Source organism: Pseudophryne corroboree, chromosome 10 (genome assembly GCF_028390025.1).
Source record: "Pseudophryne corroboree isolate aPseCor3 chromosome 10, aPseCor3.hap2, whole genome shotgun sequence".
Lineage (NCBI taxonomy): Eukaryota > Metazoa > Chordata > Amphibia > Anura > Myobatrachidae > Pseudophryne > Pseudophryne corroboree.
Window position 1 is genome coordinate 239,558,280 of NC_086453.1, and position 24,609 is coordinate 239,582,888.

Below are 24,609 nucleotides of genomic sequence, written 5' to 3' on the forward strand. Positions count from 1 at the left end.
TTCCAGTGATACTGTCATATAATTCCAGTGATACTGCCATATAAATCCAGTGATACTGCCATATAAATCCTGTCCAGTGGTACTGCCATATAAGTCCAGTAATACTGATGTAAAATTCCAGTAATACTGCCGTATAATTCCAGTGGTACTGCCATATAAATCCAGTGATACTGCCATATAAATCCAGTCCAATGGTACTGCCATATAAGTCCAGTGGTACTGCCATATAATTCCAGTGATACTGCCGTATAATTCCAATGATACTGCCATTTAATTCCAGTGATACTGCCGTATAACTCCAGTGGTACTGGTGTAAAAGTCCAGTGATCCAGCCGTATAAATCCAGTCCAGTTGTACTGCCATATAAATCCATTGGTACTAGCGTATAATTCCAGTGATACTGCCGTATAATTCCAGTGGTACTGGTGTATACATCCAGTGATCCTGCCGTATAAATCCAGTCCAGTGGTACTGCCGTATAAATCCAGTGATACTGCTGTGTAATTCCAGTGGTACTGGCGTATAATTCTAGTGATACTGCAGTATAAATCCAGTCCAGTGGTACTGCCATATAAATCCAGTGGTACTGGCATATAATTCCAGTGATATACGCCAGTACAACTGGAATTATACGGCAGTAAGTCCAGTGATACTGCCGTATAAATCCAGTCATGGGGTTCTGCCGTATAAGTCCAGTGATACTGCAGTATAATTCCAGTGATACTGGCGTATAAGTCCAGTGATCCTGCCGTATAAATCCAGTCCAGTGGTACTTCGGTATAAGTCCTGTGGTACTTCCGTATAAGTCCTGTGGTACTGCCGTATAATTCCAGTGATACTGCCGTATAATTACAGTGGTACTGGCGTATAAGTCCAGTGGTACTGGCGTATAAGTCAAGTTGTACTGCTGTATAAATCAAGTCCAGTGGTACTGCCATAAAAATCAAGTCCGGTGGTACTGCCGTATAATTCCAGTGATACTGCGGTAATATTCTGGTGATACTGCCATATAATTCCAGTGGTACTGGTGTATAATTCCAGTGATACTGCCATCTACATACAGTCTAGTGGTACTGCCGTATAAGTCCAGTGGTACTGCAGTATAATTCCAGTGATACTGCCGTATATGTCCAGTCCAGTGGTGCTACCATATAAGTTCATGGTGCTGTCCTGTGCTGTATATTATTTACACCAAATAAAGGTATCATTAATATTTAATCCAAATAATTTTCACAGGGTTTGCATTGTGTGGTGCAGAGGTACTCTCTCCTGTACCGCATATTGGCCCTCATTCTGAGTTGTTCGCTCGCTAGCTGCTTTTAGCAGCATTGCACATGCTAGGCCACTGCCCTCTGGGAGTGTATGTTAGCATAGCAGAATTGCGAACGAAAGATTAGCAAAACTGCTACTAAATAATTCTTTGCCATTTCTGAGTTGCTCCAGACCTACTCACAGATTGCGATCAGCTCAGTCCGTTTAGTTCCTGGTTTGACGTCACAAACATGCCCTGCGTTCGGCCAGCCACACCCCCATTTCTCCAGACACTCCCACGTTTTCCCTGACACGCCTGCGTTTTTTAGCACACTCCCAGAAAATGCTCAGTTACCACCCAGAAACGCCCCTTTCCTGTCAATCATTTACCGATCAGCAGTGAGACTGAAAATCGTCGCTCGAACACCAGCAAATCTACTAAGTTTTGTGTTAAATAACTTTGCGCATGCGCTCTGCGTACCATGCGCAAAGTTAGCAACAAATTGCAGCATAGTGAAAATCGGCAACGAGCGAACAACTCGGAATGACCCCCACTGCTTTATAACTCCAGAAAAATAATGGAGAACAAAAATTTGGAGGATACAATAGGGAAAGATCAAGAACCACTTCCTCCTAGTGCTGAAGCTGCTGCCACTAGTCATGACATAGATGATAAAATGCATCAACGTCATCTGCCAAAGCCGATGCCCAATGTGATAGTAGAGGGCATGTCAAATTCAAAAAGCCATAGTTCAGTTAAAAGACCCCAAAAAAGAAATGTAAATGGTCTGAGGTGAAACTTAAACTTACCAATACTGTATGCCATTTACGACATGGAGTGGCAAGGAACAGCTAAGGCCTTGGCCTATGTTCATGACTAGTGGTTCAGCTTCACATGATGATGGAAGCCCTCATCCTCACGCTAGAAAAATGTTAAGAGTTAAGCTGGCAAAAGCATAGCAAAGAACTGTGCATTCTAAGATGATATCACAAATCCCCAAGGAGAGTCCAAGTGTGTCGGCGGTTGCGATGCCTGAACTTCCCAACACCCTCTGCAAGTGCTGGAAGTAACACCCACAGTCCAGTTTCTGATATTCAAATTGAAGATGTCACTGTTGAAGTACACCAGAATGAGGATATGGGTGTTGCTGGCACTGAGGAGGAAGTTGAAGATGAGGATTCTGATGGTGATGTAGTTTGTTTAAATCATGCACCGGGGGAGACACTGTTGTCCGTGGGATGAATAAGCACATTGTGATGCCCGGGCAAAATCTCAAAAAAGCCACCTTTTCGGTGTGGAATTATTTATCCACAAATCCGGACAACAGGTGTCAAGCTGTTTGTTGCTTCTGTCAATCTGTAATAAGTAGGGGTAAGAACGTTAGCCACCTAGGAACATCCTCCCCTATACGTCACCTGCTGCGCATTAATCAGAAGTCAGTGTCAAGTTGTGAAACTTTGGGTAAGAGCCATTCCACTGACACCTAAATCCCTTCTTCCTCTTATCCCAAGCTCCTGCAAGCCACACCACCAACTCCCTCAATGTCATATTCCTCCTCAGTTAGGAACATCAGTAGTCCTGCAAGCCATGTCACTGGCAACACTGAGGAGTCCTCTCCTAACTGGGATTCATCCAGAGGATCCTTGAGTGGTACGCATACTGCTGCTGTTGTTGCTGCTGGGAGTCGATCGTCATCCCAGAGGAAGTTGGAAGACCACTTGTACTACTTCAAGTAAGCAATTGATGGTCCAACAATCCATTGTGAGTAAGATGAAATATGACAGCAGTCATCCTGTTGCAAAGTGGATAACTGTGGCCTTGACAGCTATGTTGATGTTAGACGTGCGGTCGGTAACCGCCATTAGTTTAGTGGGACTTTAGTTCAAGCCTACACATCCACCTACGATATAGGCAAAGGAGGGGGAATGCACCTGACTCAAGTGCAGTGGAGAATGATTTTCGTCTTGTGCAAGGTTCTTTAACCCTTCGAACTTGCCACACGTTAAGTCTGTTCAGACACTGCCAGCTTGAGTCAGGTCATTCCCCTCATCAGGCTTTTGCAGAAGCAGTTGGAGAAATTGAAGGAGGAGCTAAGATGGGGGACTTGTGGATGGAGCCCTTCATTCACTTTGCCAGGATTCAAGGGTGGTCAATCTGTTGAAATCAGAGCACTACATTTTGGCCACCGTGCTCGATCCTACATTGTTTCTCTCTTTCTGGTAGACACAAGTCTGCAGAGGTTCAAAGACCTGCTGGTGAGAAAATTGTCAACTCAAGCGGAACGTGACCCGTCAACAGCTCCTCCTTAATTTTCTCCCACAACTGGGGCTGCGAGGATAAGGATAAAAGATTTCCTAGCCCACCCACTGGCGGTGATGCAGGGCAGTCAGGAGCGAGTGCTGACATCTAGTCCAGACTGAAGGACCTGCCAATGATTACTGACATGTCTACTGTCACTGCATATGATTCTGTCACCGTTGAAAGAATGGTGGATGATTATATGAGTGACTGCATCCAATAGGCATGTCAGACAGTCCGTACATACTGTATACTGGCAGGAAAAAGAGGCAATTTGGATGACCTTGCAAAAATTGGCTTTATTTTACTGAAGTTGCCCCCCCTCCAGTGTGTACTCCGAAAGAGTATTTAGTGCAGCCAGTAAACTTGTCAGCGATTGGCGTAGGAGGCTACTTCTAAAAAAAAGGGGAGAGCATGATGTTCATCAAAATGAATGATAAATTCCTCCGTGAAGACCTTTACCAGCAATTGCCTCTAGAAAGTACACAGGGACCTGTGATGGTGGATTCCAGTTGGGATGAATAAATACTCTGTGAGGAGGAGGATGTACACACTGAATGGGGTGAGGAATCGGAGGATGAGGATGAGGTCGACATCTTGCCTCTGTAGAGCCAGTTTGTGCATTGAGAGATTCATTGCTTCTCTTTTGGTGGGGGCCCAAACAAACCAGTCATTTCAGCCACAGTCGTGTGGCAGACCCTGTCACTGAAATCATTGGTTTGTTAAAGTGTGCATGTCCTGTTTATACAACATAAGGGTGGGTGGGAGGGCCCAAGAACAATTCCATCTTTCACCCCTTTTTCTTCTTTGCATCATGTGCTGTTTGTAGACTAGTTTTTTAAAGTGCCATCCTATCTGACACTGCCGTACAACACCAGGGGTACTACCGTTTAAGTCCAGTCGACTGGTGCTGTCTCGTGCTGCATCAGTCCAGTGGTGGTGTCCTGTGCTGTATATTATTTACTCCAAATAAAAAGGTTATATACATTACTTATATTATTATCCAAATAATTTTTACAGGGTTTGCCCTGTGTGGTGTAGGGGTACGCTCGCCTGTGCTGCATATTATTATAATAGCTCCAAATAAAAGGGTTATTATTATCCAAATTAATTTTACAGGTTTTGCTATGTGTGTGTGTGGTTTAGGGGTATGATCTCCTGTGCCACCAATATTGTGCATGTATTACATCTGGGCAAATTCCAGCACGTCTCATGTTGTTTGTGCTGCACACTTGTGTCGCTTAGCTTAGTCATACAGATACCTCATTGCACCTCTTTTACTTCTTTGCATGATGTGCTGTTTGGGGCCTAGTTTTTTTTTAATCTGCCATCCTGTCTGACTCTGCAGTGCCACTCCTAGATGGGCTAGGTGTTTGTGCCGCACACTTGTTTGATTAGCTTAGTCATACAGCCACCTCCGTGCAACCTTTTGGCCTAAAAACAATATTGTGAGGTATGAGGTGTTCAGAATAGACTGGAAATAAGTGTTAATGAATTGAGGTTATTAATACTGTAGGATCAAAATTACCCCAAAATTCTGTGATTTTAGCTGTTTTTATGTTTTTTGTTTTTTTAAATCATCTAGATCCAAAACCAAAACCCGAAAGGTTGGTTTTGGCAAAACCAATCCAGATCCAAAACAGGAGCATGGAACCAGAAACAAAACCAAAACACAAAACACGAAAAGTGCCCGCCGCACATCTCTACTTAGTACCTAGTGCAGAATAAGCAAACAGGGTGCAAAATTGAGGAATAAGGGCATTATTCAGGTTTGTTAGCATATCAAAAAAGCAAAATAATGTGCAAAACCATGTTGCACTGCAGGTGGGGCAGATGTTACATGTGCAGAAAGAGTTAGATTTGGGTGGGGTGTGTTCAAGCTGAAATTGAAATTTCAGTGTAAAAATAAAGCAGCCAGTATTCACCATACTCAGAAACAATATAACCCACCCAAATCTGAATGTATCTGCACATGTTACATCTGCTCCACTTGCAGTATAACATGGTTTTGCCCATTAGTGAGCTCTTTTGGTTTGCTAACATACCTGAATAACCCCCTAAGTACACAATCTAGGGAAAAAAATATGAAATACAGGTTCTAGTGTCACGTATTCTGTGACTTTATACGGGATCAGTATAAAATACCTACAATCAAAATCCTTATGGTCAAACTCCCGATAACAATTGACAGTCCGGACAAGGTCAAAATACCGACACGGTCAAAGTACCGACATTTACAATACAGACAAGGTCAAAATACATACATTTAAAATGTCGACAAGTCAAAAAGTCGACAAGAGTTTTTCATTTCTTTTATGGTGTGAATATCGACATAGGTTGATATGGACACCGTATAAGTGTACCGTGTCCACTCGCATGGCTCGCTGCGCTCGCCTTGCTTCAGGCATGCTGCCTCGTTGCGCTTGGCACACTATTATATTCCCACTCCAGGTCCACTGGGATCTTCAATTCAGAAAAAGTCAGTTTCCATATGAAAAAAATCATGAAAAACTCTTGTCGACTTTTTGACCTGTCAATATTTTAAGTGTCGGTATTATGACCTTGTTATTATTTTAAATGTTGGTATTTTGACCTTGTCGGGATTTTGACCTTGTCGGGATTTTGACCGTTGGTCAGTAGTTGTCGTTATTTTGACCGTCTGGATCTCTATTGTAGGTAAATCGACCGCATACCATTTATACAATTCCTGTGCTACAAAAATAACAATTCTAAGTACCTTGGGGGTAATTCCAAGTTGATCGCAGCAGGAATTTTGGGGGTCATTCCGAGTTGTTCGCTCACTAGCAGATTTTAGCAGCATTGCACACGCGAATAGCGAACGAAAGATTAGCAGAATTGCGAATAGAGAATTCTTAGCAGTTTCTGAGTAGCTCTAGACCTACTCACAGATTGCGATCAGCTCAGGCCGTTTCGTTCCTGGTTTGACGTCACAAACACGCCCTGCGGTCGGCCAGCCACTCCCCCGTTTCTCCAGACACTCCCACGTTTTTTCCTGGCACTCCTGCGTTTTTACGCACACTCCCAGAAAATGGCCAGTTTCCGCCCAGAAACACCCACTTCCTGTCAATCACACTCCGATCACTTCAACAATGTGAATTCTTTGTTCGTACGTGAGTAAATCTACTAAGTTTTGTGCTAAAATACTTACTGTATGCGAACTGCGTACCATGCGCATGCGCATTTTTGCCTTAATCGCGCCGTTGCGAAAATCGGCAATGAGCGAACAACTCGGGATGACCCCCTTTGTTAGCAGTTGGGCAAAACCATGTGCACTGCAGGGGAGGCCGATATAACATGTGCAGAAAGAGTTAGATTTGGGTGGGTTATTTTATTTCTGTGCAGGGTAAATACTGGCTGCTTTAGTTTTACACTGCAAATTAGATTGCAGATTGAACACACCCCACCCAAATCTAACTCTCTCTGCACATGTTATATCTGCCTCCCCTGCAGTGCACATTGTTTTGCCCAACTGCTAACAAAATTCCTGCTGCGATCAACTTGGAATTACCCCCCTTGTACACTATAAGGAAAATAAGTAGCAAAGTTAAGGGAAAAGTATACAGGTGGTCATTCCGAGTTGATTGCAGCAGCAATTTTGTTAGCAATTGGGCAAAACCATGTGCACTGCAGGGAAGGCAGATTTAACATGTGCAGAGAGAGTTAGATTTGGGTGGGGTGTGTTCAATCTGCAATCTAATTTGCAGTGTAAAAATAAAGCAGCCAGTTTTTACCCTGCACAGAAATAAAATAACCCACCCAAATCTAACTCTCTCTGCACATGTTAAATCTGCCTCCCCTGCAGTGCACATGGTTTTGCCCAATTGCTAACTAAATTCCTGCTGCGATCAACTTGGAATTACCCCCACAGTCTTATTAATAAATCAAAAGCTAACCTACCAACTGTCCTGATTATCACAGGACAGTCCCTTTTTTGGGACTGTCCCGCTGTCCCACCCATGGGCCACAGTTTCCCATGGTGGGGGGGGGGCAGATTGGAGGCTTCTGAGCAGTGGTAATTAGACGCTGTGCGCATGCGCACAATGTCTATTCAGAGACAAGAGAGACTAGGGGCATGCCAGCAGCTCACAGAGCGCTTGCCATGCCCTTATAGTGATGGAAAATGTGGACGTGTCTCGTGATTGTGGCATTACCATGAAGCCATGTCCCCTTTACTGAGGCAATGCCCCCCTTTCCAGGTGGAGTCCCTCTTCCGTCCTGAAAGTTGGGAGTTATGCAAAAGACAGGTCCGATAGGAATTACCTGGGTCACCCATCATTATGCTTTATCTGTGTCTTTATACTAATTCCACTGTAACAGAAAAACAAATCCTAAATACCTACTGTAATACGCTATTTGCAAATTGAGAATCTAAATGGATTTTTTTTTTAAATTGAGTAAAATAGCTCAGTGCTGGAATTATGGCAGGCTTCGCAAACCATATGGCACATAAGTCGGTATCCTATGAGCAGTGGTGATTTTTCAGCCAAAACAAAATTGGCTAATATTGCAAATTTAGCCCAATGGTCTTTATCAGGCTATCCAATTATAGGTCCTAATTCAACATGGATCACTATTCAGTGAAATCGCAAATTAAGCGATAATTCAATGACTGCACAAGCGTAGCATTTGCATTGCGCACACGTGAGGGGCAATAGAGACAGAAATTGCGTACAGATCATAATCGCAATGTAGTCGCTGTCTGACTGACTGTAACCCGGCATTTCTGGGCGGAAAACTGCTGTTTTCTGGGTGTGTCAGAAAAAAAGCAGGCGTGCCCAGGTATTTTTGGGGAGGGTGTTTGATATCAGTGCAGACCACTTCCAGCAGTCTCAGTCCCAGATTAGTGGCATCCTCACATTTGCCCAGGCGGCAAATATTCTTCGATGTTCAGGGAATTGCATCTGTGAGTGGATAGCGAACTGTGGTGCATTTGCAATTTTGCACGAGGTGTTTTTCCTTCCGGACGGGGCGGTGCCTTTCTGATCACAGACAACTGCAATTTCTCTGAATAGAGATCCATGCTGAATTAGGGTGAAAACACATGGGACTTTATTCACCTTCATTAGCAGTTTTGCTAAGATTGCAAAACTGCTAATGAAAAAAGTGCATTCTGGGGACTGCCCAGCACAAGTCAAGGACACCCAGTATTCAAATTGCTGACAGAGAATTGCAATCAATTTGCTGAATTGTGGATACCCCTCTTCCTGCGCAGTCTGGCTGCGAAGGCTGGTGTAGAGCGGCCATTTTTCAGGTCCCAACGACTGCATGTTTTGGCACACAGACACCCTGAAAACAGCACTGACCCATCCCTGTTTTACCCGCACTGCCCCGTAACCCCATGTCACCACTGCATCCCACCCCGCGAATGCCTCTGCCTGTTAATCAGGCAAAGGCATTTGCATCACTTAGATGCAATTGCATCTCCCCACCCCGCACATGCACAGTGTGGGTCCTGCGCGTACGCACTACAGCGGGAACAGGAAGTATGTAATCACATCGGAGCAGCGTATGCTGTTAAATAAGGTTTCTGGATCTGGGATATTTCCTAGACCCATTTGTTTTCAAGAAAAAAAAAACAGGTCTCTAAAAGCCTGTTATTGGGGATTTTACTACACGTGCCTGAGTCACGCAAAGCATACTTCCTGATAAGTGTCACCTTGTCAGGGCTAATTGGATAGCCCCCACGAGATCCATTAGCTGCAGTAATTTACCACAGCTAATTGGATACACCCCTAGGTTTATGAGGACACAGCTGCATGAAATCAATATTGAAAATAAATTGGTGGTTTTAAATTCTGTAGCAGTGGAAATGATTTTAACATTTCTAGTACTTATAGAAGAAAAAAGTAATTCATTTGTTGTTGGAATAATCAAGGTATTCCACATTTATGCCCTTTATTTGGTTCAGGTTCCACTGATTAACTTGGATTTTCTTTTTGATTAAATTTTTTTCCATTGTTTGCTTTTTTGCTGTGTACCTTATTTGCATACATTGTGTTGGACCTTTTTATAATTTTTTAAGTACTCAAAATATATGGAAGGATGGAAAATAAACTTTTTTGTATATGATTTTCCTGAGTACACCTAAATTTTTCCAGTTTTAATTGTGACCGTTGGGGAATAAGATCATAATCATACTCCTCGTGGACGAAAGGCATATAAAGAAACCGAGATAGGAGCTGAAACACATATTAGACCATGCGTGTGTTATGCCTATGTTTATATACTACATTATAGAAAGGTGTTTTCAAGAAACCTTTATTGGTTTGATTTTGCTTTATTTCAAGTGAGTGAAATGTTTTTAATTAGTTGGGGAAAGAGTGGCACACAATTTGATGATAAAGAGACCTTTACAAACACAGTGTCTTATGCCTTTTCCACTGAGTTATTCCAGAACTCACATGACCATGTTTGTGTGTACAAAGTTTACAACAATATTATACATTGGATCTTTTCTGTTCTTTTTTCATGACACTGAATGGATTACATGGTGAAGTAGATTCCTCTATATCCAAGAACTTTCACATAAGGATACAACCCTACCGAAAGAGGTAATGTATTTTATTTCTATTTAATCATTGCTAAGATTTTGTTGAATTCTGTTTTTGCTTAGCACCTATATATAAGCTATTTTCCACTGTATGTTTCATTTGTTAAGCTTTGTGGGGTGTGGTGTCACCCGCCATTGATAAATTGATTTTAATATAGGCTGCTCTGCACACATTTTGGAAACCATCATTCTCTTGTATCTTTCAAATCTAGACTGTTAGAGTGCCTTGAGGACTAAGTTTGGGAACTGATGGTGTAGTTTACTAAAATGAGTAAAGGTAGCTGTCTATCAGGTTGTAGGGAACCTAATTATTTTTAATGGGGGACATCTGCACTACAATATCTTTATATATATATATATATATATATATATATATACCAATACAGGTGCCTTCCATTCTATAAAATTCAGAATCAAATTAGAGCCAATGTTGCCCAGGCTCTGACAACTTGACCAGCAATGTGTCTAAAATTGTGTCTATGTTAACCAATACAATAAACTCACCTAAGCCATTATTCCAAAAATGCTAAATGTATGCATGTCATAGGAATAATGTACATGTAATATAATGTATTTAACAATATAGGTCCTGTATAGTGTGCCTTTGATAAATAATCATTAGGTACATAACTTCTAGTGGAAGCTTTCCAGTGGCTATAGCATGAACCATACATGTTGATTTATACATCATTTCACTCATTGATGGACATTCCTACTGTGGGTGGCATGCAAATTAAATAAGGGGGGAAAACTGTACAGGGCAGGGCTAACAGTGGACCAATAGCAGAAGAGGGTGGGATTGGGAGGATCCAGGGGTGGAGCTAACCTCCATTCATTTGTGCCTGAAAGAAAACAGCTTCTCTGCCATCAATGATGGAAAACTATTGGACCACCTCAATTGGTGGAAAAACCATCAAACTATGGATGGTTGTCAATGATTCATTATCATTGGCCATCCCTACTTTTATTTTGTCCCTCAGATATACTGGTAGATGTGATTTTCAGCTACAAAGGCAACATTGAATAGTCCCCTCTACCCGTGACTCCTTCCTTGTCACACAGCTACCAGAGTCTGTTTTCATATTCAGGTGAGCACTATGTAAGTTCCTAGCATAAACTAATACATAAGTTTGATTCAGCTAATTGAAATAACACAGTATACTAGAGATTAAATATGTTTATAAAATTCTGTTGCCATGACACTCCACTCCATCATAACAACAAAAAGCAATGCAGAACACTAAAATCCCAGGTGTGATGAGTTTGTGAGTATGAATGCCAGATAAAAAGCTGCAATATTCAAATGAGCTTTATAACACTAGGAACATAAAGAGAAGTTCTACAGCTATTTTAATGTAATGTATTGTATTATAATTCTCAATACAGAAAATTATTTTAATGACCTGAGACAATGGAATTACTGGTTTTAATAAGATTGTTAAAAATTATTCACATGGTGAAATGGAAATTAAAGAATGTACATTCTGTATCATTGCCAATCAGAGACAAACAGTATGTAGTACACTGAGAAATAATACTGCTAACCTCTTACGCTGCAGCAGTGACTTCATTTCTCTGCCTGACCAAAGGGACTTGAAATCTATTATATATTACACTCTCTGGTTTACGTGCATTGGCTGCTGACAGGTGAAAGGGAGAGGAAAGGGGAGGCTGATAGCTATATATCACTATTAAAAATACACTGCTTGTCTGACCTTCCTTGAAGAGAGACCCTGAGGCTGCTAAGCATTCACACCACCACTTGTTTATACCATGAGTGAGCTTTGTGTATGTGCTAAGTCTAAATGGCTGCAAACAAAAACGAGTTCACTGCTGGTTGGCTTGGTCCAGAGTCTTTTTTTATGCTAGGATTCTCCAGCTGTGAGGGCGTCACTGGAAAACAGAAACTCTATCTTCAGTTATTAGGTTTTCTGTGGTGCACAGAAGACTGCCAGTATGACACTGATACTGTGCTGAGTATACGGATTAAATCAATTGTCGGAACACAGGCTCAGTTTTCTGCTGAGTTTTTGCACAGAATAAAACAAAAAAAATGTCTCTAGTCTTATCTCTGACAAAAATGTTTACAAACTACAGTCCAATAAATAAGGTAAAGATATGTTTTTTATTAAGAGCTACAGTATAACATACAGTAAATACACATGCTGTATTAGGTTAAAATAAATGCTTTAGCAAAGAAGGGTACAGTACTGTATGTACTGTACTTTAATGGTGTGGGTTTTTTGCACAGGTTTGAAATTGCAACATATCACAGGACATCACTAGAGATTTTATCCTCAAAGAGCCCCATGTATCAAGCCTTGGCGAGTGATAAATAGTATGGTGATGAATTACCAATCAGCTGCTAAGTTCCATATCACAAGCTGTGTTTGAAAAATGACAGGAGCTGGTTGGTTGGTACTTTATCACAGTGCAATTTATCACATTCCAAGGCTTGATAAAGTCTGGTCCAAAGTATCAAAACTCAAATAGTATGGGTCTTCATTGCCCATGCTTGAGTAAGCTCAGTACAAGAGCATGAATAGTTTGGATACAACAGGTGTACAGTACATTCTACCAAGCATCCTGCAAATACAGTACACTTCAAGTCTGACTGAAAGGGAGTAAAAAAAAACTATAGTTAATATGATATAGTATGTTCTTTTGTAATTCAATATAACGCTTTTGCTATAGATATAAAGTCAATGATTGAAATACTCCTCAACTTTATGTTGGACTAACTTTTGTGTCCATATTTGCAGAAAAGATTAAAGTGTTATTTAGAAAATTACATAAATTGAAGCAAAAATTAGAAACAAGTTAGTTGAAAATAAAACACTCTCCTCTATTGGTGGCTGATACAGAGCTGCACGGGTCTCTCAACAGTTGCAAATAACTAGTTTTTTAATACAGTGCATGTGACATTATGCATTTATGTGAATGCCAGTACTATTATAAGTTGAACAGAATTCAGAAGCTTCTGTCTTTCTTTGAAATAGGTAGTATTTGGGCACAAAAGGTCGGTTACAATGTAATTGCATGTAACCACCCTGAGGGTGTCATGTGAGTTTTCTAGGAGCACTGTGGGCAAGTAAGTAAAGCAGTGTCTTGCATACGGGCTAGGGCACCCTGTTTCAGTTGTATCTCTTGCACCCAGTATAAGGCTGGTGCAAGTTTGGTGCAAGTGCCAATAAGAATTATGACATTTGTGGCATCCATTGTAACATCAATGGGCGGCATGGGTTACCATTTGTACACACAAAACTTTGCATTAGTTGAACAGATACTCACATTAGCATAAGGTAAATAATCAGGCTTCCTTGGTTGCCCAAAACTACAGCCACTCTGCATGTGACTCAGAATCAGCTACTTGATTACTAAAAAAAGAAAAAAAGAATTACACAGTTGTGGAAAAGATAAATGTAAAACTTGTAGACACATACACTGTTTGCAGTGTAGATCTTGTGTGTGTTCACATTACACATGATCCTGAATCAAGCAATTTGCAACTATGGGTGAAACAGATGCATGCATTTCAGTCATATCTTCATTTGTGATTAAGGTTGTAATTGGACATTCTCACGAAGGCTAAGTTGTGCACACACAGGTTTTAATATGTTCCTTTGCTTAGTACACTCTATGCTTGGCTTGGCTGCAGTGAGATGGACTTTAGCCATACCAGCTGATGATAAGTGTTTAAAGTGGACTGTGAGAAAACAGCATGGTTGGTGTCCAAAGGAGTAATATTCCACTATATTTGGGTAGTGCCTTCCACTTGTTAAGTCTTTGAAGTTACTTGTTAAGTCTTTGAAGTTACCTTAAGTTAATAATACAGTGGGTGGTGATCCTATTTGGTCTCTATGTTATACCGCCTGACTGCACATCAGCTGGTGCAATTATTTTTAATCCTGTAGTGTTAGAGTACATATAATACCTATTTTCAAGAACTAGCCAGTCTATTTCACAGTCAGCATTTACAGTATGTGTGTTGCTAGTATGAATAATCTATTTACAATGCATGATTATAATCATAAAGTGAGCATGTGAAGGAACTGAGAAGGGATACATGTACTCAGTGTTTTCAACTGGGAACTGATACTTACCTTATCAATACAGTAATTCTATCATCATTGGACTTTACTACTGAATAGTCTACTCGATAATAGGAGATGCAGTACTGTGGGTTTAATTTCTGTGGAGGGTTGTAAATGCTACATTTACCATCCTCTCCTATGCCTGTCATATTTCAGGACCCTGGACAGCTGCTTTTTGGGATTTTGCCCTGATGAGATATCAGTTACTGTATTGTGGCGTTGCCCACTGTTTCAGCTGGCCTCTCTCCTTCCTCTTCTTATTTCCTATGATTTGGCTTACTCCAGCACTTCTCTAACTATGAAGGAGCTGTGCTGCTGACCCTCTCCTGCTGGCTGCATTTTACTGCTCTCTCCACTGGATGTAACCTCCTCAGAAGCAACAGTTTCCTCATGCAGTAACTTAACTAGAGCCATTGGTGCAGCTCTATATATATGTTTTTCCTGTTGTCTCTTACTGCTACTGCTTTCCACTTTATTGAGGTGAAGCAGGTAGCAATACCGATGAGATGCGTTAATAGACGGCTCCACTGGTCATGCGTGAGATCTTGCATCCATTGCAAGATCTCCTGTGCACAGCCCAGTCCACAGCAGCCACTGCAGGTCAGCCCACAAACCTGACCTGACCTACAGATTACATTGAGTGGAATTACTGCAATATTACACTACAAAAACACATTTACATTTTCCTATGTTCATTGATCCTCTACTAGCTAAAAAAAACTAAGAAACACTAAACATAATTTTAGTTTTACATACTTTACTACTATGCAATTAGAAAGCACTGTGGTGCTGCTGTATAAGTCCAGTGATACTGCCCTATAATTCCAGTAGTACTGGCATATAAATCCAGTCCAGTGATACTGCCATACATTAAAGTGGTACTGCCATATAAATCCAGTGATACTTCCATATATGTCCAGTGGTACTGCCATATAATTTCAGTGATACTGCCGTATATATATATACCCTGTTGCAAAGCGGATTACTGAGGCCATAATTTTACTGGTGTTAGACGTGCATCTGGTATCCGCCATTAGTGCAGTTGGATTGCAGTGCCACTCCTAGATGCTCAGTCCAGTGTAGTGTCTTGTGCTTTATCAGTCCAGTGGTGGTGTCCTCTGCTGCCATATGTCCAGTATAGCTGCTGTATAAATCCAGTGGTACTGCCATATAATTCCAGTGATACTGCCGTGTATGTCCAGTGGTACTGCCATATAAATCCAGTCCAGATATACTGCTGTATATGTCCAGCAATACTGCCGTATATGTCCAGTGGTACTGCCATATAAATCCAGTGGTACTGCCATATAAATCAAGTCCAGTGATTCTGCCATATATGTCCAGTGATTCTGCCATATATATGTCCAGTGATACTGTCGTATATGTCCAGTGATACTGCCGTATATGTCCAGTGGTACTGACATATAAATCCAGTCCAGTGGTAATGCCGTATAATTCCAATGATACTGCTGTATAAATCCAGTGATACTGCCATATAAATCTAGTGATACTGCCGTATATGTCCAGTGGTACTGCCATATAAATCCAGTCCAGTGATACTGCCATATATGTCCAGTAGTACTGCCATATTAATCCAGTGATACTGCCGTATATGTCGAGTGGTACTGCCATATAATTCCAGTGGTACTGCTGTACAAATCCAGTCCAGTAATACTGGCATATAAGTCCAGTGATACTGCCTTATATGTCCAATGGTACTGCCGTATAATCCAGTCCAGTGGTGCTGCCATATAAGATCAGTGGTGCTCTCCTGTGCTGTATATTATTTATTCCAAATAAAGGGGTTATTAATATTTAATCCAAATAATTTTTACAGGGTTGCAGTGTGTGTTGTAGAGGTATGCTCTCCTGTGCTGCATTTTGTTATATAACTCTAGAAAAATAATGGAGAACAAATGGAGGATAAAATAGGGAATATACGGACATATACGGCAGTATATAGGGACATATACGGCAGTATCACTTGACATATATGGCAGTATCACTGGACATTTATGGCAGTATCACTAGACTTGATTTATATGGCAGTACCACTGGATTTATACGGCAGCATCACTGGACATATATGGCAGTATCACTGGCCTTGATTTATATGGCAGTACCACTGGACATATACGGCAGTACCACTGGATTTATAAGGCAGCTACACTGGACATATGGCAGTAGAGGACACCACCACTGGACTGATGCAGCACAAGACACTACATTGGACTGAGCAGCACAAGACAGCACTCACTACATTCTCCAATGCCACAGTTAAAATGGCGGTGATGCGCGGCTCCTTATATGGAATCCAAAACCTGCGAGAGTCCAACAGCGGGATCATGATGTTTTGCCTCGTTCTGGTTTCCGATTCTGGCGGGAAGTCCCGAGCCGGACTCTGATTCGCACTCGGGACATGATGTTTGGGTGGGTTCAGTTCTCAGAGAATAGAACCCACTCATCTCTAGAAAATATATCCAATTTTATATTTATTTAATTATGATTAAGCCAACAATTCCTGGATATCCTTAAAAATCAGTAATTGATAAATTATCAAAGGACATTTTAAAGTTATACTTTTCAATAATTCTAAACAAAATGCAACATTTTAAATTGTTTTTAAACTCCTTTTTATAAAATATATTATTTACTGTATAATAGAAAAAATATATATCTGCAGCCCAAAGATTATAAACTTTTGACATTACCTTTTTTGACTGAAGTTGCAAATGTATCCGAAAATCATAAAAACATTTTTAAAATTACAAAAACATTTTACCTATTGAAATGATCATAAGATAAAACTCAGATTTTATCCCAAAATAACTACAATAAAAAAATACAGTAAACATATTTCCCTTAATATTACCTGTATTTGTATAATCACAAATGAACAAAACATATTCATTTTACTTACGAATTTAACACTTTTACTATTGATTATACTCCATCTTCCCTATTACATATGATAACTCAAAAAAAAAAATGATATACAGAGAGGATTCCAAACATTGAAACATGATATTTAAAACCATTATTATGTACTGTATGTACTATATATTGACATGTATTTTTTCTTTAATATTACAGAATAGAAAAAAAATAGTTGAAAATATCTCGATGGCCTAATAAATTAATCTACCAAATCATTTGTTGCACATCTACTTGAGATTTATTTTCCCTTTCAATTATTCCCTGTAAATACTTTCATAAATATTACATTTTCTAATACAGAATACACAGTTAAACCTAGCCTTTAGTTCCCTAATCCACTGTCATACTGTATATGCAACAAAATATTATGTCAATACTGTAACATTTTCTTTTTACATCAACTTAAATGTCATTTTCATATCTGTTAGAAGTAGAACCAATAATAATCATGACAATTCTTCAACATACGAAAATATAAAGGAGAGACATAATCTCTGATATACCCCTGGGGTTACAAAGCACTCTTACCATACAGCTCCACCTTGCAGGAAAGGTCAAACCATTAAGGGGTATGTACCATGGCATACGTTATCATGCTTTGAGATGAGGACCGAAAAACCAGTATCCGTAAAATATATTTTCCAAACTGATACACTTAACTTTCCTCTCAGATATGACCTAATATTTTTTGCCCTTTAAAGAGAAACATAAAACAGAGTAACATATGGATATCATGTAATCTTAATGTTCAACTAGGGAGGCCAATCCTGAGCCATTTATTCAATCCCGGGTATCGGTATTGAAAAATGGTCAATCCTGGGATTCCTGGGATCGCCGGGATTGGCGTTTCCCTGTGTGGCCTCCCCCTTGCCTTGCCCAACCCGCCTTGCACACATAACTCACCATACACTGAGGGCAAGCGGGTGGGTGGAACACATCAGCTGCTCTCTCATGGTGGCTCCCAGCAGCGTGTGATGGTGCAGCGTAACCTCTCACTGCACGTCACACTGCTCTGTAGAGCCGGGAGGAGGAAGCTGGGCAGCATCTGAGTGTCCTCAGGATGCTCAACGCTGATCTTTTAATCCCCGGGATTGGAGCTTCCAATTCCGGGATTGAATCACAGCCTTTTTTGGGCCTAAACCTTGGGATCCCCCTGATCCCGATCCCGGGATTGGCCTCCCTATGTTCAACCTACAGTATTCTACTTTCATCATGTATAATTGCACATTTTCAAACTTTTAGCCACTGGCTGCATCAAATTTTTTGTATTCCTTTTTTATTACTTTTTCATCAGAAAAATAAAATGCTTTACTACGCAAAACTGAAACTTGGATGTCAAAACACTTTCTCATTTCACAGACTCAAGTCAACAAAGCTCTTACAGTATTTGCAAAACTGTCCCACTTCTGCATTTCCATTTTAAAATTATAACTTCAAAATGAGCTAAAAATATACTTTTACCTACTCATACATACAGTACAAACAACACAATAATACCAATGCTTTATTTTTTGCAATATACAGTACTGAATAATTACTCTACAATATTTGCCACCTCACCTAAATCTTTCTAAAATACACTTTTTTTTAGCACTGTGTAACTTTCAATATTTTCACACAACCTGTCCCATTATGAAGCACCTAATTTATTTTTGCATTGATCTTTAACTAATATAAATTAATTTTCTCTCTTTTTCTTAGCTTCAAACATTCAGTAATCAACCATTTACAATACATGTTACCATTATCTTAGCCAAAACTTTACTGATGATCTTTTTATCAACTTGCTTTCATCTAAAAGTGCAGCTAGACCACTTTACTAAGCAAATGATTTTTGTGAACACAACAATATTTGAATTTCTATAAGAGATGAACAGGTCCGGCTCAGGGAGAACCGGACCCAACTGAACTTGGATCTGGGGATAACCGAGCTTCAGCTCATATCTCTGCACCTTCTCTGGATCCCTATCCAAGGTAAAACCTCAAGATCCAATTGTCAACACCACTCGAACACCTGCATGTCCATCACTGCTGGCAACCCTGCAGTAAGGACACTGTCGGCACCCCTGCACTGAGGACATCACTGGGACACCTGCAATGCCAACAAAGAAAAGCCAATAAAACCCCAATGTTTTTAAAATATATCAAAAGCTCAAAAGCAAAAGATTAAAGAAGGAAAGTATAGGCCCTTTAAAGGATAAGCTAGGAGTCTTAATCAAAAACGATAATGACATAGCAGACAAATTAAATGAGTTTTTCTTATGGGTATTCACAAGAGAGGACCAGATGCAGGGATTAACACACAATCTCATAAAAGATAATGCCTCACTGCTAAGTGCTTATTCAAGTGAGGAGGTAGTCTGTGACCGATTAAGAAAAATTACGATTAATAAGTCACCTGGTCCCTACAGAATTCACCCAAGCATTCTCATGGAGCTTCACTCTGAACTAGCAAGACCATTATTTATGATCTTCAATGACTCACTTACATCAGACATGGTTCCCAAAGACTGGCTTATAGTGAAAGTAGTGCTGATATTCAAAAAGTAAAGTAAAGCTGAACCAGATAATTATAGACCAGTTAGTCTTACATCTATAGTGTGGAAAGTACTGCAATGTATTCTAAGGGATAGTATATGGAAGTTCCTTGAAGCCAGTACAGTTATTAATAGGAACCAACATGGATTTGTAAAGGATAGATCAGTTCAAACAAACTTATTAAGCTTTTGTGAAACAGTTATTGCGAACCTTGATCAGGGTAAGGAGGTGGATGTAATCTTTTTAGACTTTGCTAAAGCTTTCGACACAGTACCATACATGAGACTTATCTGTAAGTTAAAAGAACTAGGGCTAGGGAGCACAATATGCACTTGGGTCCGAAATTGGTTAGATAATAGGGAGCAGCGCATTGTGGTAAACTGTACTTTTTCAAATTTGACATGAGTAATGTGCCACAAGGGTCTGTACTTGGACCACTATTGTTCAACATTTTCATAAGTGATCTAGCAGTAGATCTAGAGAGCATGGTGTCAATTTTTGCAGACGATATCAAATTGTGTAAGGTTATAAATACGGGGGGACATGCTGAGTCTCTTCAGAATGACTTAAACTGGAAGCATGAACTGCAAAATGGAGAATGACCTTCAATACAAACAAGTGTAAGGTAATCCACTTTGGTAGCAAGAACAAAAATAACACCTGCATACTAAACGGGGTAAAATTAGGGAATTATGTACTGGAAAAAGACTTAGGTGTTCACATAGATAGCAAACTAAGCAGCAGTACCCAAAGTAGGATTGCAGCAAAGAAGGCTAACAAGGTATTAGCATGCATAAAGCTGGGAATTGATGCAAGGGATAAGAGTGTTATACTCCCATGATATACTGTAAATACCTAGCGAGGCCACATCTTGAATACTGTGTACAATTTTGGGCACCATACTACAAAAAGGATATCCTGGAACTAGAAAAGGTTTAGAGTTGGCCGACCTAAATAATTAAAGGGAAGGAGACGCTGGAATATGAGGAAAGGCTTGCAAGGCTAGGCATGTTTACACTGGAAAAGAGGAGACTAAGAGGGGACTTGATCAACATTTACAAATATATAAAGGGGAAATAAACAGAGCTTGCAGGGGATCTGTTTTTGGTAAGATTAACACAGAGGACATGTGGTCACCCGCTTAGGTTAGAGGAGAGGAGATTTCACACACAGAGGCAAAAAGGTTTTATCACAGTAAGGACAATACGTGTTTGGAATTCCCTGCCTGAGAGAGTAGTAATGGCGGACTCGGTCAACACTTTAAGAATGGGCTAGATAAATTCATAATGGATAAGGATATACAGGGTTATGGTGCGTAGTCACGCACTATAGTTATAAAAAAAGAGGAATAAACACAACAGCCGACATTAGCAACAGACAAAATTAGCCCTAAAAATAATACAGCGTAGGAGACCACAAATAGGTTGAACTCGATGGACAAATTGTCTTTTTCAACCTCAGAAACTATGTTACTATGTTGCCCGTGCAATGAAGATACCATTGGCACCCCTGCACTGAGTCGCCACTGGGACACCAGCACTGCTGACACCATCAGCACCCCTGCACTAAGGACACCACTGATATACCTGCACTGCGGATACTGCTGGCACCCATGCAATAAGGACACCATTGGCACCACTGAGGTACCTCTGCAATGAGGACACCATCGGCACCCCTTCACTGAGGACACCACTGGGACACCCACACTGCCAACACTGCCAGCATGCCTGCAATATGGACACTACTGGGACACTCACACTGCCGGCACCCCTGCAATGAGGACACCGCTGGCACCCTTGAATTGCTGACAAAGCCTGAACCCCCCACTGCTAACAGCACCAGCATACCAACATTGAGGACACCGCCTGCACCCTCACACTGCCGACACTCCAAAATTGAGGACACCACCAGCATTTTTAAACATTTTTAAACAAAAATAACTGCCTAGTGTTTGTGCCGCTGCTCTGTTGCTTAGTTTACCCAGGCAGGCGTGTTGGTGAACAATATTGTGAGCTGTGAGGTGGTCAAAATGGGCTGGAAATGAATGGTATTGCGGTAAATAATACTGTAGGAACAAAAAAAAGAACACAAATTCTGTGATTAAGCAGATTTTCTGATTTATTTATTTATTTATTTATTTAGAATTCAGATCCAAAACCAAAACACACAAGGGTGGTTTTGGCAAAACCAAATACAGATCCAAAACGCAAAGGAGATACAGATTTAACACCAAAACCAAAACACAGGGGTCGGCGGACATCTCTAATTTGTATTACAGTAGTTTGCATCTTATTCCACTACATAATCTAGTATACTTTTAAATCCAATAAGAAAGTTTTAACTTTACACCTGTAAGATTTGATTATTATCTGTAGGGGGCTTTCAGATCTCCTCTAGGTGCAGCTAAGTTTGGATCACTCCTTATTTAGTCTGCTAAGTGACCCTTTCATTTTAAGGCCTAATTTTGGGTTGCTAGACTTTTCAACGAGTTTTATTACTGAAGAATTCGTTTTAAAAACTGTTTGAAAATCCTAAATTATTTAGAAGATTTTTAAATGGATCCACATTTTTTACTTTTTAACTTTTCTGGGACTTTCCTGGTAAAGTTACACTGGGCACCTGTCTGATGTCCTTCAGCTTTGGGCTGCCCCATGGTTTAACAGTTACCAGAGATGTACCTCAACTGTCTAATGGTGCTGCAGCTGGTGCTAGCTCACCATAACTAGACAATTATAAATACTGTAAAATCACAAATAAAGATGCTAAAGGATACAATTCACTCCTATATGCAATTATACCAAATGTTCCACAGTTTAGGGCTGCTGCTACCAAAGAAGAAGGAGCTGACCTTCAAATCTAATCACACCTAAAGAAAAAATATATGGAATGCTGTCCAATGACAGAGAGTATTCAGCTGATTTGACAATTTATTCTTAAAACATTTAATACATTGTAAAATGAGACTACACCTTATACAGTACTGTGCAATGCATTGTATAGTGTCAAAATCTGTTAGCAAATGTAAATGTTAATCTTAGATCCTCCACAGTAATGTGACAATGTATAAAGTGGTCTTGTTTGCTCCAAATAAAAACAAATGTTTTGTTAGTGAAAAATCAAGCATAGCTACAGTAGTAAGCTTCATATACTGTACTAGCTTGTTAATGCTGTAATAATCCTTCACGATTTACCCAGTCTCTTTGAAATCCCAACCAAATTTAGGTGATGTCTATTAGTATTGTGGTCTGTAATCCTGTCGATCTGAAGGTTAAGTTAATTGCTGAAAAGTAACAGCTGGAACCTCTCAATAAAGTTTTATCAGAATAAACTTAATTGTCTCCAATCACTTTTATTCCAAGACACACAGTTAATCATGAAGTAAAAAGAGTAAGGAACAACACTACTACAAGATCATTTTAAAGTGTATAGCTGTTTCTAAAAGATACAGTATGTACACTATATAAAAAAACCATTTAAAAATGTAAAAAAATAATAATTATGTACTTTTTGATATTTTTATATGCAGCTGCAAACCCGTTGGGTTATCTGTCTTTTATGATGTGACCTCCAATCTACCTTAATAGAAGGAGGATTTTGTTTAAGAATTATCTGTACACCTGACCTCCTTGGACCCCCATTTGATGTTGGTAGGGGGTGCAAATAACCAAAGATCTTCTGTATGAATACGTACACTTATATATTCATTAAAATTCATTAAAAAAAACATGTATCGGAACCTACTGATTGTTTTGTATGAAATGTCATGTTTTACTATTATGTGATATCAGTATATGGTTTGATCAAAGTTGGAGTATTATTACAAGCCTTAGGCAATTTCATCACACATATACATACACACACATATACTCAAAGTTGTGCTGACTATATCTACCAGCGTATTGAAGACCCACACACAGGTTGAGTATCCCTTATCCAAATTTCAAAATCCCACATATTTGGGTCCCCTACTGAGATAATGACATATATATTATATATTATGTGCACATTATATACATATATATGTGTCATTATCTCAGTAGGGAAACAAAAATGTGTGATTTTGAATTTTGGGTAAGAGATATAGATATATAGATATCAGATAGAGGTGGCACTCAGATATATATCAGGAACCAAAGGCAGGTATAATATCAATTATACCTGCCTTTGGTTTCCAATATATATCAGAGTGCCGCCTCTATCTGCTATAGTTGGACCTTTGCCAAAGGGACCCAGGAGGGCACCGGTGCAAGCTGATTTATGTGAATGGGAGTGCTGCCGCATATATATATATATATATATATATACACACATATACATACATACACACACTGAAGTCAGCACTCCACTACTATCCCCTCACAAATCCATAGAAGACCCAGAAATATTGCAAATCAAGGCGGCACTCACAAGACATCAAAATTAAGAATTTCCAGACACCAGGGGGTATATTTACTAAAATTCGTATTTTTCCAAATGAGGTTAAAGTTCAAACACGAATGACATTGAAAGTGTAAATTTGCAACTTTTTGAATTTATTACGACTAATTTACTAAGCTGTCGTATTCTGCATTTTCGTATTTACCGATGTCGATGTCATTCGTATTTTTTGGCAGTGTTTTACGGGAGTGAATTGTAAAACACTGCCGACTTTAACACAATGAATCTCGGCCGGATCTGTGAGATCTGTGCTGGGCTTCATTGTGCACCTTTCGTAAAAAAAAAAACATTGTTAAAAATAAAAAATAAAAATGTGTGGGGTCCCCCCTCCTAAGCAAAACCAGCCTCGGGCTCATTGAGCCGGTCCTGGTTGAAAAAATATGGGGGGAAAAGTGACAGGGGTTCCCCCATATTTAATCAACCAGCACCGGGCTCTGTGCCTGGTCCTGGTTCCAAAAATACGGGGGACAAAAAGCGTAGGG